Raw genomic sequence first — 17,417 nt, forward strand, 5'->3', positions numbered from 1 at the left:
GACATTTCTCCCTAAGTTTTTGGATAAGCACCAAGGTTAATCACACTCGGAAGCATTAGGGACAGCCAGGCTTCTGAGGCAGGGCTACTGGGGCTGTTCCAACACAGACCAGCTCCTTGTACATCCACACAAGTGTACACAGAGACATACCAATACTCCCTGTACATCCACACGAGTGTACATATATACACACATATAGACATATATTCCCTGTACATACACATACAACCACAGCAGTGGTCCTGGCCCCAAGCCTGTCAGAGCTCAAGGAGTGTTTGGACAAGGCTCTCGGGAACATATGGGACTGTTGGGGCTGTTCTGTGCAAGAGCCAGGAATTAGAGTTGATGGTCCTTCTGAGTCACTTCCAACCCAGGATATTCTATAATACCGTCATACATCCATGTATTTATACTCCCTGTACATACACGCAAGTGTGTGCGTACACACGTGTATATCTATACCTATACTCGATGTACACACAGAGCTGTGTGTACAGCGCCCATCCGTGCCCCTGTCCCCGCACATGCCGGGAGCACAGACGCACCGCACACGCGTTATCTGCGCGCTCCCCGCAGCGCAGCGCGGGCCGTGCCCCGCAGTGCCGCGGCCGCTCGGCAGAGGGCGCGCTCCGTCGCGGCGGCCGCCACGCGGCGGCCCGGCCCCTTATGCAAATCAGCGCCGGTTGGCGCGGAGCACTCTGGGTAGCGCCGCCGCCGCCGCCGCAAGGGCTCAAAGCGGGGCCGGAGCCGCCCGGACGCGCCGGGCCCAGCGGGGTGCGCGCCCCCGAGCCGGGCGTCGGGCCGCGGGCGGGCCGGGGGCGCGCCGTCCCTCGCCGGGACCTAGGGCGCGGTTCGCCTTCCCCTACGGGCGGCGCGCCCCCGTGGCCGCCAACCGTCCTTATCTGGGGGTTGCGCGGCTGCTCAATGAGCGTGTGGCGAGAGCAGCCCTGCTGACGCCTTGAACAACACAGCAGCGCCCGCTCCGTGCGCGGCGCAATTTTTGGAACCTCGCACCGCGGCGTGTGCGCGGCGCGTCTTCAACAACGCTCGCCCTGAGCCCAGCCGGGCACTCTCGCGGCCCTGTGCGGGACCCGTGCGGTGCTGCTGCCTCTCGGCACCGCTCCCGCCGCCTCCCGGCACCGCCGGCCGACACAGCTGCCATTCCCACTTCCCCCTCCTTCAACGAGCGCTGCATCCAACAGAGCCCGTCCGGGGCACCCGCTGTGCCGCCCTCCGCTTAACCCCTCACGTTACTCGCGCACTAGCGGTCAGTCCAACAACCTCCAGCTTGTCACATGGATTCACTCCAAATTCGGCTCCATAGCACCCAGGGAACTACGCGTGGTGTACAGGGAAAACGGCCTGCTACTCCAGGTGAAAAACCTTCCTAAATAAATGCCCCTGGATCCTAACTTCTCCCAACACACAACTTCACCTGCTCCAAAGAGCTCCTGCATTCTTCTCCCCTCACAGTAACATACCCTTCAACACTGTCAATTTTTTATTCAACGTCATTTATTCATACACCAAAGGAGAATTTTCCTCGTGCTTTTATTAAGCCGTGTTTCATTTTCACATTCATCTTGCACACTGGATTTAATCTACCATTGACAAATGCTCAGCCAGCTGCCCTAAGCCCTATCGCTGCCTGTGTCTGCCAGCTCACTGGGAGCCTCCCGGCTGGGGTCCGGCAGCAGAGCCCCAGCAAGAGGGTGGGCGCCAGATCCTCATCAGCTGGGAGATGCTTTTAGGGAAAGTCAATGGGACTGAGTGCCAGTCACCATTCACAGCTGTCTGATCAGAGTCCCATCACGGCAGCATCCTGTACAGAGATAAGTGTGCTGCCTGCAATTACAGAGATGTGCCCCGGGGATAAATTCGATCCCGGGAGAGGAAGGAATCCATCTCTTCTTCAAACTGCCCGCAAGCCAGGAAGAGTGAGGGGAACTCATCGCTCAAACATGAAAGGAAACACATGCACAATGCAAACATACCCTGCGGTTCACTCTCAGGATTAAGGCCAGGAGGATGAGCTAAGCCTTGCACGACTTTTTGCTGTTGTCCTTATAAAAATGGGGAGTTAATTAGCACAATGATTACGGTGGTGCTTGGACAGCTATTGAGGGAACAGCAGCCGGGGTGAGCAACTATGCTGGATTCATTCATTTATTCCCAACTATGCTGGATTCATTTATCAACCCCAATGTGACACCTGCCTCAGAAGGTCAGAGGTAGAAAGCAGAAATCATTGTATGGATTGACAGAGTCAACAGATCCACTACAGACAGATAACAGACAAACGAGGGCATGGCTGGCAAACGAACAAAGAATTAATTAAATTCCAGCCCTGGCTGCATTGGACTGCCTGCACTGAAGAGCCCACCCGTTCACTGCTGAAACAGTTACTGAAGCTCTGCCTGAATTAACACACACCAAGGTCCGGGAGGAACCTCAGGAACAGGGAGACTGTCACACAGGGAGCAGTGATGGGCCCTGTCAGCAGCTCACCCCTCTGCTGTGATCCCGAAGCAGGCCTCTCCCCCCAGGGAAGCCAGCTGGTGGGCATAGCTCCACACCAAGGAACAGGAAGGGCAGCTCTCCATCCAGAATTCCAGATAATGCTGCAGTGCTGGTAACTACAGAGCTATTCCAGGCCTTACATCAGCACAGATCTTTTAGCCTCCTATTTACAGAGGCCCCCAAAAGAGGGATCTCAGAATGAGAAAGAGAATGACAGCCCTCGGCCTGAGGCTCTGCCTCTTTGCTCATTTGACTCCTGAGGTTCCCCAAGACAGTCAATAAAGCAAGTTGGGCCACCCAGTATTCAGCTCATTTGGCATCTGCTGCTGCTTTGTCTTGTCTCAGAGTACTTTCTGTAGGTGACAAGGGCTGTCAGCAAACCCTTCTCCTGCCTCTCTCCAACTGCCAGGTCATCACTCCCAGTAAAGAAGTCTCTTGTTAGTTCCCAGGATGCAACACAGCCTTTCCCAATACAGACAGTACTTTTTTCAGAGGTCAACAAAAACAACTCAAAGCATCTGTCCTTTAATATCTGGGTGGAGTTGAAAGACCTGCAGGCAGCTTCCCATATCAGAGAGCACACAGCCCACCATCATCTGCTCCGGCAGTATTTGGTCACCAAGCATGGCAGACAAGTAAGTCCACCCATTTTAAAACAAGACACACCTAAACATACTCCCATAAAAGGGTAAAGAAGCAGCACAATCCAGCAGCAGCTGATTCAGCACAAAGTGACCACAGTGAATCACAGCCTCAGGCTACCCTGACAGCCTGGACCAATGAGGTGGGGGAGAGACGAGCCCTTCCCTGCACTCACCACACCATGACACAGCAGGGATGTGGTGGCTGCTGCATGAACCTTCATCCCCCATCTTGCAGGGAAACAGCAGTGAGCAGTACATCCCCACAGAGTCACCGCACTCTGCTGGCCTGCTGCTGAACCTTCCACACCTGGCAGCTTGGGACCTAAATGGGAATGCTGGAAAGAGCTTCTACACCAGCTGTGACACCAGCTTGCTTCACGCTGCTTCAACATGCTCACTACCACTGGTGACACAGCTTAGCTATTTCACTTTGAAGTCTGTCTGAGAAGTTTTTCTTGGAGAAGGGATGGGAAATGGAAGACAAGACTTCTAAATCTCAACATGAATAAAAAGAATTGTAAGAGTATTCAACCAGGGTTTTTTTGAACACTTGCTTAATCTTTTGGATTCATAAGCAAAAACATGGAGAAGTGCTTGCATACTTTGAGTAAATTTAATATACCTTTGAAAAAAGGAGAACACCTCAGATTACACACTGAGAAGCTTGAGGCAAGCGCTGATGGCTCACATCACTGCTGGTCTGATCAGTGCTGATCAGTCAAAGAGGGATCAGTTCTAATTCCTTGTGACATGAACCATCCACCACAACTGAAGTGGGCACTCAAAACCAAGCTGAAGTTAGATGATACTGGCAAATTTAGTTTTGAAGTCAGGTATTTTGGGTCAGCAAGCAGTAACCAAAGTCCTGGCAGAGAGAGAAACATGGAGTCAGCTTCTGAAATGCTGACTGCTGTATCCCACCTGTACACTACTATAACCACATCCACCCTGGAAGAGACAATCTCCTCCTGCCATTCCAAGAGTTAACATTCCATATTCCAAGGCAGGATCACATCTGCACTGGAAGCATGAGTCCATCTCCCCAGCCCAACAATCCTTACACAGATGGTAAGTTTTTTTTGTACAACACAATTTGCAAAACCAACACCAGCAAACAAAAAGGCAGCAACAGTAGCACAACTGGTTTTACTGGCATGACTACAAGCTGTAGTGAAAGAGCTGAATGGGGGGAAAACTTTAAATATATATTCTTGGGTTCTTTCTCTAGATTGATGAGATGCCACCCATTCTGTCATGGGCACCACCTTCAAAATCTTCAAATTCCCTGATGGAATTAGGTGAACCAAAACACATGATGAAACCACTAGCACTTGTAAAATAAGCAAAAACCTGGTTATTGAAAGTTGTTCTTCATTTACAAGCCTGGTAACAGATGAGCAACTCAGTAAAAAATGCGTAGTTCTACAGTGAAATAAATTCCAGGAGAACTAAGGTCATTTAAATGTTGGGAGGTATTAAGAAAAGGTTGTCAGAAATGATCACTACAGGGCTGTATTTTTACTGCTGCTGTAAGGACACAAGGGCACCTTTCCTGTGCAAAAAGCAAAACATTCCAATAACTATCTTCTGGATCCAGTAAAAACACCAACAAAAGCCCCTCAGTTGTCTCTTGAACTAAAAAGCTAGAGATTTGGTAGAACCCATGAGAAATTCAAAGCAATTTAAGGAAATGCACCACAGAGCAAAAAGTTATCACTACAAAAATTCCACGAAGACTGACAGGATGATGCTTAAAAGAACACAATCACCCTAAAATGCGGCCATCTGCTTGCAGAAGAGCTGCCAAGTATGTCCCAGGTGAAAGAGCTGGACCAAGTCAGCCCTCAGTCACACTGCTCCCTACTCTGCCTCTGCTCAGGGAAATTGAAGGGGGGAGTTCCAAAGAATTCACCCTGTTTTGCAAAGATTCTGAACTGGTCCTTGAGTGGTTCCATATGATGAGAGGAGCAGCAGCCACTGGGCTCTCTCCAAAGGACATGGAGGGAAGCACAAGTTGCAGAGTCACTGCTGTGGAGTACAGGAGGCTCCTCTGCCCTGAGCAAGGTCAAAGCTCCAGACAGCACAGCAGGTAAATCACCACTGACACAAACTACAGTCTGCTCAGTTTCCAGGGAAGGAGCACTCATGGTAACACAACAGGAGACTTTGCAGTTGAAAGCAGAGTTACAACTTACTTCACACTTTCACATCTCAATTACCCCAAACACTGCTGGAAAAGCAGCAGCAGCAGCATTATTTCAGAAAGGTGGTCCTGCTTACGCAGCACCTTACAGCTATGGATACCTGCATGGCAGCACTCTATGCTTAGTGTCTTCACATGAAACAACATCAAAACAAAACACCTGCACTACCAACTGCTATTGCCTCTGGTTCCTCACCACAAAGCAGTTAAATGTCTTAGTCACAAACACTGCCACTATTCCGTACATTTCCATTGCCCCCAGCTGAGCACTTACACTTACAGCCAGGTCCTCAGCCAGGAAGGAAAAAATGAATATAGCTCTGTGAGCACTTGCCCCAGGATCAGCTTGGGATCAGGACCACTACATCCTTGTAGCTTTAATGACTAGTTGCATCTCAGAGCTCAAGGCATAATGAAGCCTCATACAACGAGTGCTATTAAAGAAAAGCAAAAAGAATATGGCAAGGAAAAGAAAAAGGCCATTGCATTTCCCTGTTTCGTTTTTCAGAGGAAAATGGAAAGCCGTCATTATGGCAACTAGTCAGTTGCCAGCACGGTGATGTGCCTTATTAACAGACCAGGCTGCTTTAGCAGTCATTAGCAGCAAAAGGCTGCCACAGTGCACAGAGCAAGTGAGAAATCACACTGGGAATCTGCCTGGAGGCAGAACCATATTAGCTGGAGCACCTCAAAAGCTCCTAGCACAGAAGCACTGACCCCAGCTCCATCTCTAACACTACAGGAATAGAAAGGCTCAGCATATTTTAAAATTGGAACAGAAGTGTTTCTGAGGGTTTAGACAGCATCTGGAAAAAAAAGCAAGGCAAGCACACAACCTAGCAGATAATCACCAACAATCTTCTGCTCTCTTAGGGCTCACAAAGTCTAGTATGAACTGTGAGGATGTTCAAATATCCAGATACTCTCCTTGATCACTAGTTCCCAAGCTTCTGAACATCTGCACTTCCAGATTACACCATTCAACACCAGCTTTTATGAGGAACAGCAATACTGCAATGCAACGATGACAGGACGCATGGACAGCCTCATGAGGAAGGCACCAAAGAGGTGCAGACACAGCCAAGTCCCACCAGCTGCTGGCAATGTGAAAATAGCTGGGGATCAATCAGGGAGGCAGAGCAGCCACTGTGGTGAGGAATAGGCAGCAGTCGACTTGAGTAGGATACTTGCTAGATGCTGACAGCTCTTGCTAGGTCGTAGTTAATGAAGCTTTGTTCTTGCCTTGTTTGGGAAGAAAGGAACACATGCAATTAAGAATGCAACAGCATTTTCAGTAGCCACAGTCTTTGTAAAACTCTGGTGACACCCTAAGACCTAAAGCTTTCACATCACCTCCCACCCTGCCACAGACTGCCTGCTCAGCATGTACCATGCAGTCCCTACACCTTTGAAAAGTGTCTCTAGACACAATCAGCAACAGCCTAATGGTACAACAATGAAGAACTCCACTAAGAAGAAGGGTTCAAGATGCCTTTGTCAGCCACAGAAAGACGCAATAGCCCAGGAAAGTGAAGAGATGGGTGCTAGGTAGAAAAAGGGGCAAGAGGTGGGAAGAAGGAATGCTGCCTCCACAAAGGAAGGCACCACTTCAGCCAGAATCCTACCCATACTCTTTCTGACCTATTTATGAAAAAGCCCAGAGGATGACCCCTTAAAGACATGGGTTAAAACACTTTCCAGTCTCTCCTACACCAGTGAGGGGTGCAGGTGAGCTAGATCTAACCCAGCACTGACAGCAGCCACAAGATCCAGCACAGCCCATACAGCATATGTGATGCTTCCACAGCTTACTGTTCAATAAGGTCAGTGAAGACTGAGAGCTACTTGACTTAAGCTGTTGACTACACCAGTTCCTTCTTTTGCCATTCCCTCTTGCTCCCTCGCCAAGGTACTGTTAATTGCTGTTTTTCAATTCATGTCAAACAACTTAAAGGGAAAACTTCCAGAGGCTTGCCATCAGTGCTATACTCCAACTAAAACCAGGACTCCAGAAAGAACAGTGCCACGAGAACACAGAAGGGGACAGTCCCAGTGCTGACCTGCTCACCTGAGCCTGCCTATGCAGGTGGAACCAAACCAGACCTCACATCACCAGATCTGTACCAGTGCCCACCTGCAAGCTGGGCAGCTGTCAGCATGCACTCTCTGCTTGAGCCACTGTCTGATCCTGCAAGTGACAGGCACATTTCACTGAAGTGACACCACTGGCCCAGGCCTAGCACCCTGCAGACCTTCTTACACAGCTTTTGGCTCAGCAGCTCCAACCACTCTGTAGCCCCTGCATGCCTCTTGCAACTATGTCTTACATCCAGCTCTTGGCACAGTTCTTGATCAATTCAGGCATCATTTTTAATATTTTTTAACTTTTGGCAATCAGATCTCTTCCAAGACTTTGATCTATCTGGTCTAGGAAACCAATGAAAAAAGATTCTGTCCCTGCCCATTTAAAAGCTAATTCTAGCTTAGAGAGTAATGCTTTCCACATGTTTCAGAACCAAACCCCACATGTCACTTAACACACAGGAAATAAAAATTATTTAATGCTGCTCTCCTCAACTCCTTTTGACCTGTGTGTCTTTCCCTTTGCCTTTTTGGCTGTCATCATTGAGATCTGGAGCAACAGCTGATGCATCACTGTGAGCTCTCACAAGAGAATAGAACATCTGTTTTCCTCCCTCAGACTGAAAACAGACGCCTTTTTAGTTGTGTCCAACAGATACTCAATTATATGACAGCATAGTGAAGCACAATGCATCTAAAATCAGGGCACACCCTTGGGCCACATGGGTGCCTGGCATGTGGTCAGGAACCCAAAAAGGCTTTGCAATCTCAGGCAGGCTACCCATCCACAGGTATCCAGCATCCAGGACACCTGCACACACCAAGGGTAGTTTTCCTGCCTTGGCAATGTCTGCAGAACAGCTCTGGAGCAAACACCACGTGCACCAAGCGCTGTGCAGTCCCACTGCGGCTCAGCTGTGTACTTGTGACTTTTCTAACAAACTGTCTGGAAAACCCAATTCCATGCAAAAAACACTCCTCATTAACCAACTCCCCTGACATTCCAGATCTGAAAGAGGTGACACTTGTCACCATGGGACAATTTTTCAACAAAATCTGCCTGGAGAGATTTTATTGGCTACTGCAGTCACATTGGAAACTCACAGCTATGAAAAACTCCTGCAAATGGCACCTGGGAAGCCCAGCCACAGCAGAGCAAGGTGAACAGCCTGGCAATCCTGGTTCAAGGTTCAGCTTGGGACACATGGATGGGCTGACACTGGTAAGACAGATCAAGCAGTGCCTGTTCCATGTCTGTTCCTGTGGCTGAAGCAATCCAGTCTCCAGACCTATTAAACTGCAGGCATTTTACAGACAAAAACAAACCCCAAAGAAACAACCAAGCAAATCCTCCATCCCCCCGAAAATAAAAAAAAAAAAAAAAGCCCAACCAACCCAACCCAAAAACTCCAACTACAAACAATTGAAGGGAAGGGAATTCTAAATCCTGCACTGCCTGAAGGAGCCAGCATTTTCTTAAGGGAAAAGAACAAGCCATCTGAGCAGCATCTGACAGGACAAGTGGAAAACCAATTGGAAAATTATAGGGACAAACCACATACATTTTGGCTTCTATATCCATCTCTAGAAACACATTTAAACAAGTCAGGCAAATAGCTCCTATCAATGCTCTAGTGCCACAGCTACACAAACAAGCATCCCTCACATTAAGAGGTTGCCACAAATTCTTGTGGATTAATAGAAGAAAGGTATTAATTAAATGTTCAACTAAATCATTAGTTCTTAGATTAATTATCTTAAATGGAACTCTTTAGAACTGAAATAGATCAGAGGAACAGAAAGCTCTAAGTGTAACAAAAGAAGCCGCTCAGGGTTGGGCACAGGTACACAAAGAGCTGACACCCCAGGGGAGCTCAGCCAGACCAAGCAGGTACCTCCTGGACAGGCTCTACTCACCTTTCACAATGCTTTCACTGCGTTTTTCTCTCCTTCACAACTCTTATCGTTATTTTCAACATAACAACAGCTGAACTGAATCAAGTGTTTAACCTTTTCATTATTTTAGAAGATTGATGCCTTGTTTTGTAGTTCTGTTATTTTTTTTCTCCCAAGTTTGTTCTCACTGGACACTTGCTAACAAGATCAACCTTCTTGCTTTCTGCTGAACAGGATATGCTGTATATTCATGCAAGCAGTTAATAGCACAGCATATCTTTAGAAAATACAGAAACTTAGTTTAATATAACTCAGTAAAAGGCCTTGTGTCATGTTTCAGGGGGAGGGAGGAGGTTTTGTGCCCCAACACTGCAAAACCTTGAAGCAACACTGAAAGACAATTTTGAAGAAGAGTCACCTGCAGAATTTGAGTCACATTTCACCTCAGAGAAGAAAAGGAACAACAATTTTCCAAATGTTTCCTTCTAATTAAAATCAACAGGTTTTATGAAAGAAACATAGAAATATTTGTAATTTGCTACGGAACAGACTTGAGACTCAGCTGTTCCCTGTGGTCATCACACATACATTCAAAGGTGGATTTACTTATTTTTGTCTCCAAGGGATTTTAAGGGAGGCTTGGTGGAGATTTCTAATGCACAAATTAGATGCCAGCCCTAACTGAAATATGCATCACCCAGAGGGAACTATACCTCTAAAAGTGTGCCCTCCATGCCTTTGAAAGCTCTTCATTCTACACCATCCCATATCTTTTTATTCATACAGATTGGCAGTTATGGAAGCCTTCCTGCTCCTGTAAGTTCAGAAGTGGATTATTTCCTTTGAGGCACCTATTCCAAACTGAAATGTCCCATTAGTATTATTTTCTTGTTTTAAATAAAGCAACAACTTTCACACAGATGGGAAAGACTGGTGACTCTCAGAACTCTAAAACCAGATGTTTTGTGAATTCTGAAAGAAGACAGACAGAATGCTGGATGTGATAGTGTGCCATTGTTAAGCTGGCATGAGAAGGATGCCAGACTGCTTCCTCCCATCCCAGCCAGCTTTACTGCACACTCCAAACCGAGTTAAATGAAACAGTGACTCTTTACTTTTAGCATAAGAATGGGGCCAATAAATGCAGGTGGGAAGTTGTCTCCAATTAGTTCAACACCATGCCTACCCCACTGCTCAAATTAGATCAATCAGGCCACGTTTCTAGAGAAAGTGTTTTGTTTTATTTGATTCTTAACATAAAGGTCTTCAGCTGTAACTGACTTCACCTTGTCATTAAAAACTGCAACAGTTTTATATATTCTAGTTAGAAGCAGCTCTGTCAATTCAAAACCAGGTTTCATGAGCTTGTGTGTCACTACCTGTAAGACACTGCTGACAGACAGTCACCTATGACACTGTGAAACAGAAAAAATTATTTTTTTTTTTAATCCTTCTCTAGGTACAGTAATATAAGTCAGGCAACAATTTGTAGCCCCTAAAGACTCCAGCTACAAGATCTGACCCATGACAATCCTGGGCTTCAACAATTTTTCATGAAGTTAATAAAGGATCTGCAACACGAAGAAGGGAGCAAGATACGCACACACATAGAGGTGAAATACTGCCAGTGATAGCAGGAATTGATACATTCTTTTCAGCAAAGAAATGGTATTGGGCTTTTGGTTCATTTATCTAGGAGGTTTTAACTTGACATCATCTGATAAAAGTAAAAACTTCAAAGTCACACAGCGATAGGCTTCAATTACTATTTCTCTATCAGTCTGTCAGTGGCAATGTGATTCAGGAAGGCGGAGGGATTGCTGCTGGCAAGTCTCTTGCAGTCTACAGCACAGAGGCTATTTCAGCTGAATTGGAGATTGAGTTTCACAGATAGTAACTATGTCAGGCTAGAAAACATAATTTAGAGGATTTAAAATATGACAATGCCCAAGGATAACACAAAGAAACATAATATGCTTTCCAGATAACACTTCTTGTAGTACAGGTTAGAGATCAAGTGGCTGCTTTTTCTTAAGAACAGACATTGTAAGAGAAGTCAAGCAAGTAAGTTGCTAAATCTTCCACAAAATCAACACCACAAACTGATTCAGAAGCAAATGCACCTACAGTTATGCCTCTTCTTGCCCTTCATCCTTTTCCTCCTGTAGGTTAATAGCACTTTCCTGCACCATAGCAAGACAGGAAATACAAGGTGGTGTTTTTCATGGGTTTTCATATCCTCATCTGGAACTACAGAGCATTATTACTATCATAAACTTGTCACACTGAGGTCTAGCAGGACTGTATGTTGGAAAGAAGTATTATTTGGCTTCTTTATATACATCTGCCTGCAGTGTTGGGACTGTGCCAGCATGCAGTCCAGTAACAAATGTAGTTCAGTCTAAGATCTATACATGGAGGAAAAAAATATTCACACAGACGTACTCGTACACACACATCACCATTTAAAGAGATTTCACCTCCATCTTTCAAAGGACTGGGAATTTGAGTGTGCACATATACATTCTGTTCCTTGTCTCCAAATTCATACATCAAAGAAGATGCCACAACCACAAAGCAACAAGGAAACAAAGCACAGAGTCTTCATTAACTCTTTCTTTTAAAAAAAGAACTTCAAAAGATATGCAGGCCCTGCAGTGGTTTCTGCTATATCTTGACATTTTCATCAGCCAAAGGTAAGGAATTTGGATTAGCTGCTACAGGCCAGATTCTGACCCATGAGACTAGCACAAAACCAGAACCTTGAGCCAGCTGTCTGTATTCACATTCTCTCCAGAAACAGGACAGAGAAATCAGCAGTCACTGCATGTTTCTCTCCTTTTGATTATTTAATTCAGACCTTAAAAAGTCACCTAAATTCTATAAGATAGGGAAAAAACAATTCCAGATTTTTAGCCACTAAGCTGCTTCAGAAGACTACCAGGGAGATCCCATGCTCTTTAAAGAGTTGCCCAATTATGTGCTGACCTTAACGTGGGCTTTGACGGTTTAAGTGACTCATTAAATAATCCAAGATAGTGAAAACTTTATTTTGCAGGACAGGTTAATGCAGTTACAGTATTTTTCCATAAAATTCTTTTTGATCACTAGATAATTAGGACTAGGAGTCAAGATACAGCAGCATTAACACCTCCCTTTTATCACTTCTCCCCAGCAAAGAAATACAAGTTCCTAGGAAAAATAGCAATGGAAAGCAACCCCAAATCCCTCCTTAGGAGCATTTGAGAAGGCATATAACAGTAATCAACACCAGCACTGGTTTTATTATTCCTTTCACGTGTATAAAGCAGCATGCATGCAAACAGCACCCTTCCAGCCTACACTGTCTCTGCAAGAACTTGAAGAAATTCTCTGACTTTACAGAAAGGAACTGGTGCGCTCCCAGTTGACTCTGAGCACCACAAAACAGAGGAGTTGTATCTAGGTAGGATCAGTCTCCCAAGTCTGCCCTCCAAAGCCTTTGGTCAGGACCTCTTCCCCCACAGAAGAGATGAGGATCTGGCCACAGCTGCCTCACAGCCACATTGAGCAAAGAGCAAGCCCAACACCAGCCATGCTCAGCAGGGAGCTGACAGACACAGCCCTCTCTCCTCACCAAGTTAGAAAAGAGCAGCACAAGTCAAACCAGTTTTCTGCTCACCAGCTCAAGAACTTCTTCTGAGGCAAGCCTAAAAGCCATTGCTTGCTTCTTGCAAGCCCTCACTACAGCAGCACACCGCAGTGCAGCCACAGTGCACGTGAAAGGCACACTTTTCCTGAGGCTGCAAAGCTAACCAGAATACCAAAAAAGGGAGCTCCACCAAGAAATGGACAGGAAAGACTACGAGCATTAAATAGACACAGTCACAAACCAAAGCACCATTAAACACCACCCATCACTTCTGCCATGTACATCAGATGACTGTAAGACGCTCTGTAAGCATGGTGACCACCAAGGGAAACTACAGCCCAGCTGACTTGTACAGGACATTTCTGCTGCAGCCTCCAAGACTGTTTCTCTTCTCCACTGTTGCTTTTCAGGCTGTACATGCAAGTTCATCCACAGGAGACTGGCTTGAATCCTCTGTCTCCAAGGACAAAATTCTCCACACACACAGCAATACTACCTCTTCTACAGGTCCCCTTCCCAGAAATGCCCTTAATTCATATAATCACATTCTTGATCACAGCAGAAGTTCCCAGTCAGAGTGACATATCAACATTGTGACCCACTTGTCTGCCACAGCATGAAAGCCTCACAACAGTGTTTCCTTGGTATGACTGTAGCTGTACTCACCCCATCTGCCAGCGTGCTCTTTTCCCTGCCACATGCTGTGCCTTTCTAGAGATTACAAAAAACTATCTCTGCCCACGACAATGCCTTTAAAGCTTCATGCCACATCACCCCCCAGCTCTTTGTTAATGACACTGCTACAAAACTGGAGCTGGAAACCAGAGCAGCTACCGTAAAATGGCTAAAGATTCCTTTAGATCATCATTAAATAATGACGATGTTACACCTCCAAGGGCACATGATCTCTCAATGAAAAGAAGGCATAAGCAAAGCCTCTGAGCACACCCACCTACAGGCAGAGAAGTTTTGTTCTTCTCTACCCTTCAATTACTTAGCACCTTTCTGGGATGAAAAGAGTGGTGTGCCCTCCCTCCCAGAATCCCACCAGATCCAGCAGCACAGATAAAGCTCTGCCAACACACTGCAGAACAAGGCACAAACTACCAGCCCCATTTGGCACATGTTAACAGTTGTAGTGAAAACCACATTGAAGAGATTTTGCTAGCATGGACTTGAACAAAGGTGGTGATCATCTTTTCCCATATCCTCCAGCAGAAGGATAAAGAGAAATCCTCTTAGATTAGCTAGAAAGAAAATTAAACATGCAGAGCAGAGGGGCACTGGAGCAGACTAATTTGGGAGAGTGTGAAATCTTCAAAGGATGTATTTTAAGCATAGGTTGGATAAATATCTGACAGAAGACATCCGGGTACATTCATTTGTCTTCTGTGAACAATAAACTGGATTTGACTATTTCCTGAAGTCCCTTATATTACAATACTTACAAAGCTTCCAAATTTCCTCCTTGCCATTAAAAACACATTATCAGCATTATAAGTTATTAGTTAGCGTGCATCCTTTATGAACAATGAAAGGCAGAGTGATAGACTCTTATTAGCAATCCTCTGTAGAAATACACTACGCTGCCTAATCCAAGTTACTCCCCAAGGTAAGGTTGACACCCTGGTTAATAAACTCTCCAATACTGGCTTAAATCAAGATTAATGTACAACCATGAAGTGTATAAATGTTACGGTGAACCTTAGACTCCCTCTCCTATGTCTGAAACTCAGACCATATCCATCCTTTCTTCCCCTGGAGGATCCTTAGCAAATTCTACACCAATGACCCCAACTTAAACACACACAGAGAAATACAATTTTCTTCTTGACAAAACTTACTTTGAGCCAAGCTTTGGGAAATATGGAGCATGTACATCATGAGATTCCTGGAATAACATATTAGAGAAGTGCTCATTCCGGGAACATGAAAGAGCTTTCTCCTCACTGCAAGTATGATGCAAGGAGACATTTGGATCCTATCATGCTGAGCTGCTCCAAGACCCAGTAAAATTCCTCATATTTGTGACATTCATTATTCAACAGCAATCAATAGATCTTAACAAACTTTTGGCTCTTCAGAACAACTTTCTAACCACCCATACACCTAACTCCACAAAACACACTGGACTCTGCATGAAAAAGAAAAACCTTAGCATATTCAGCATGTTCCATATCAGTATGACTCAGTTGTGCTGCTTTGCAAGACCTGCTACCAAAGCCAGAATAACACACAGACCAGCCCTTTCCCAATTAAATTGAACCCATTTATGCCACATTAAGTGAGCTAAATCTTGTAAAAAAGTCTCCAGGCTACTCAAAGCAATAGAAAATTTACTTTAGGCTTGCAGTGTTTTACTCATTAGGGAGAAGTTCAAACTAAATTGCATGAAACTGTGTCAAAAAAGAAATTTGCACCATTTCCCAGACCATACAGAAAGTGTCTTACCACCATGTAGTTAAAAACCACCACATCATCCTTAGCTGTTGGCTCTTGAAGGGGCAAGAAACAAGCTGATCTTAAGTTAGACATGCTCCCCCAACTTCAGAGGTCTTGACACCACCCCCATTTTCAAATCACTACAATGGGCCAGTATCCTCAATTTAATAAGTACAAACATTTTCCCAAAGTAACAGGTAAGAGACTCAGGAAGAAGGGAAGACTTTATAAACTTGGACATTGTATACTGAATCCAAGTCCAGAACAGCCCAGTTCCTGTATGAAGCACAAGCCCTGCCCCTCCACTGACCCCAGACGTGAGGTTCACAACTTGTGCTCCCAGGCCTTGCAAACAGACTCACTGCTCTTCATACAAGAGAGGATATTAAACAGCCCAGACTACCTGGAAATAGAAACTTTATTTTAAAACCTTATCTCAGGAGATTTTTTTTCTTCCATGGGTAGCCTGAATATCATAAAGGCAGAGACCACCAAAACACATTAGTTACTACAGGCTAGTCTTACACAGTAATGTGTAGAACTCGTATCGCATTATCACAATGCTTATCAATCCTAAAACCACAGGGAAAAATATGGCCTAGCTTGTGGTTAGGGTCTCCTAAAAATTCATATGCAACCTCTGAAACTCTTCAACATATTTTCTCCAGAGCTTTCCCCTGAACACAGCTGAACAAAATGGGCAACCAACTTCCAAGTTAGGCATTCTGCACTGCTGCTGCAACTGTGTCCTCTCTTGCAGCCTTTAAGCAGAGCATGACCTCCTACAGGCAGGGGCTGCATCTCCTTGCTGGCTGCAAACACCACAAGCAGGACAGAAACAAGCCCAAAAACTCTGCTGCTGTCAGCAGGTTATCTAAAGCCTCCTGCAAATACACCGGACTACTATTCTGATTCCCTGCACAGAAGAGCTTGGTTGTGGTGCAGACCTGTGGTTTGCAAACCTGGATTTTACCACTACCACCTCTCTTTTACAGCCTCAGCACCCAGTGGAAGGAGAAGGGTTTGCTGCAAGCTGAGTCAGTAGCAGGCTCTTCACTATTAACCACTATCCACTATCACTCTCCTCTTACTGACACCAAACAAAACCCACACAGCTCCTTCACTGGTCAGATTGGGAGCGGTACTGGTTGGTTGATAAGGATCTGCAAGAGACGTTTTCTTCTTTCAAACCTGGACTATACAATATGGTTGGGGAGAATGGCAAGTTCTGCCCTCCAGTCATTTCCCAAGAGCCCAAATTACTGAAGGCACAATTGCAATTACCTGCAGCCAGGGCTGCCAGCTCAGCAGCAACTAAGCCCTTCCCATGGCTCCCAAGTGAATTCACTGTGATGGTTTAAGGAACTGGGCAAACAGACCAGACTCAGCAACTGAATCCTGTCAATACACTTCTCCCTCCTTTAAACAACCTCCTTGAGACCTGGGGGAACAAGGCATCATTAATCTGGAACGAGAAGCATCTGCATGTGGCATTAGCTAGAACACCTGCATATAGCAGCCAAGAGAGAAAACACCTTTTCCCCTGGAGCTAATCCCTGCAAAGGCACCTGCTTTCCCAGCAAACCTTTACACCAGCAGAAACCCAGTTCCCACTTAGTTGCTCAGAATTCAGCAACACAGGCAGATTAACTTGTAATTGTGATCTTCTGACACACACACAAAACCCACTTGCAGTAGTTTAATTGTGTTTTTACATGGAAGGGGCCAAGGCTGGCAAGTAACTCACCCAGCCTCTCTTCCACACAGTGAGGAATCCTTCTCACCAGGAATTTGTGGAGCAGCCTTCATACTTTGGGGAGTGACTTACAGCTCCATAGAAACATAAGGCAGAAAATTAAGAGCGTGAAAAATATCCAAGGATTTCCTCTTCCCTATGGAGTCACCTTGCCTGCCAGCCTATTTCAGTCCCACAGACAGAGGAGGTTTCCCTCCCACCATGGCTGGTACAAGCGTATTCCTAACACTGGTTCTGTGCACA

At 45.6% G+C, this 17,417-nt stretch overlaps 1 protein-coding gene and 1 non-coding gene across 7 annotated transcripts in view; one reads left to right on the forward strand and one right to left on the reverse strand.

Annotated features, from left to right (window-relative positions):
- The window catches only part of CLASP1 (cytoplasmic linker associated protein 1), a 173,070-nt gene that overhangs the window by 126,860 nt on the left and 28,793 nt on the right, over nucleotides 1–17,417 (reverse strand). The window lies entirely within an intron of this gene.
- LOC138113682 (U4atac minor spliceosomal RNA) lies at nucleotides 892–1,008 on the forward strand. Its single transcript, XR_011152307.1, has one exon. It is a non-coding gene; the product is annotated as a U4atac minor spliceosomal RNA (small nuclear RNA).

The sequence above is a fragment of the Aphelocoma coerulescens genome, chromosome 7, assembly GCF_041296385.1.
Source record: "Aphelocoma coerulescens isolate FSJ_1873_10779 chromosome 7, UR_Acoe_1.0, whole genome shotgun sequence".
Taxonomy (NCBI): Eukaryota; Metazoa; Chordata; class Aves; order Passeriformes; family Corvidae; genus Aphelocoma; species Aphelocoma coerulescens.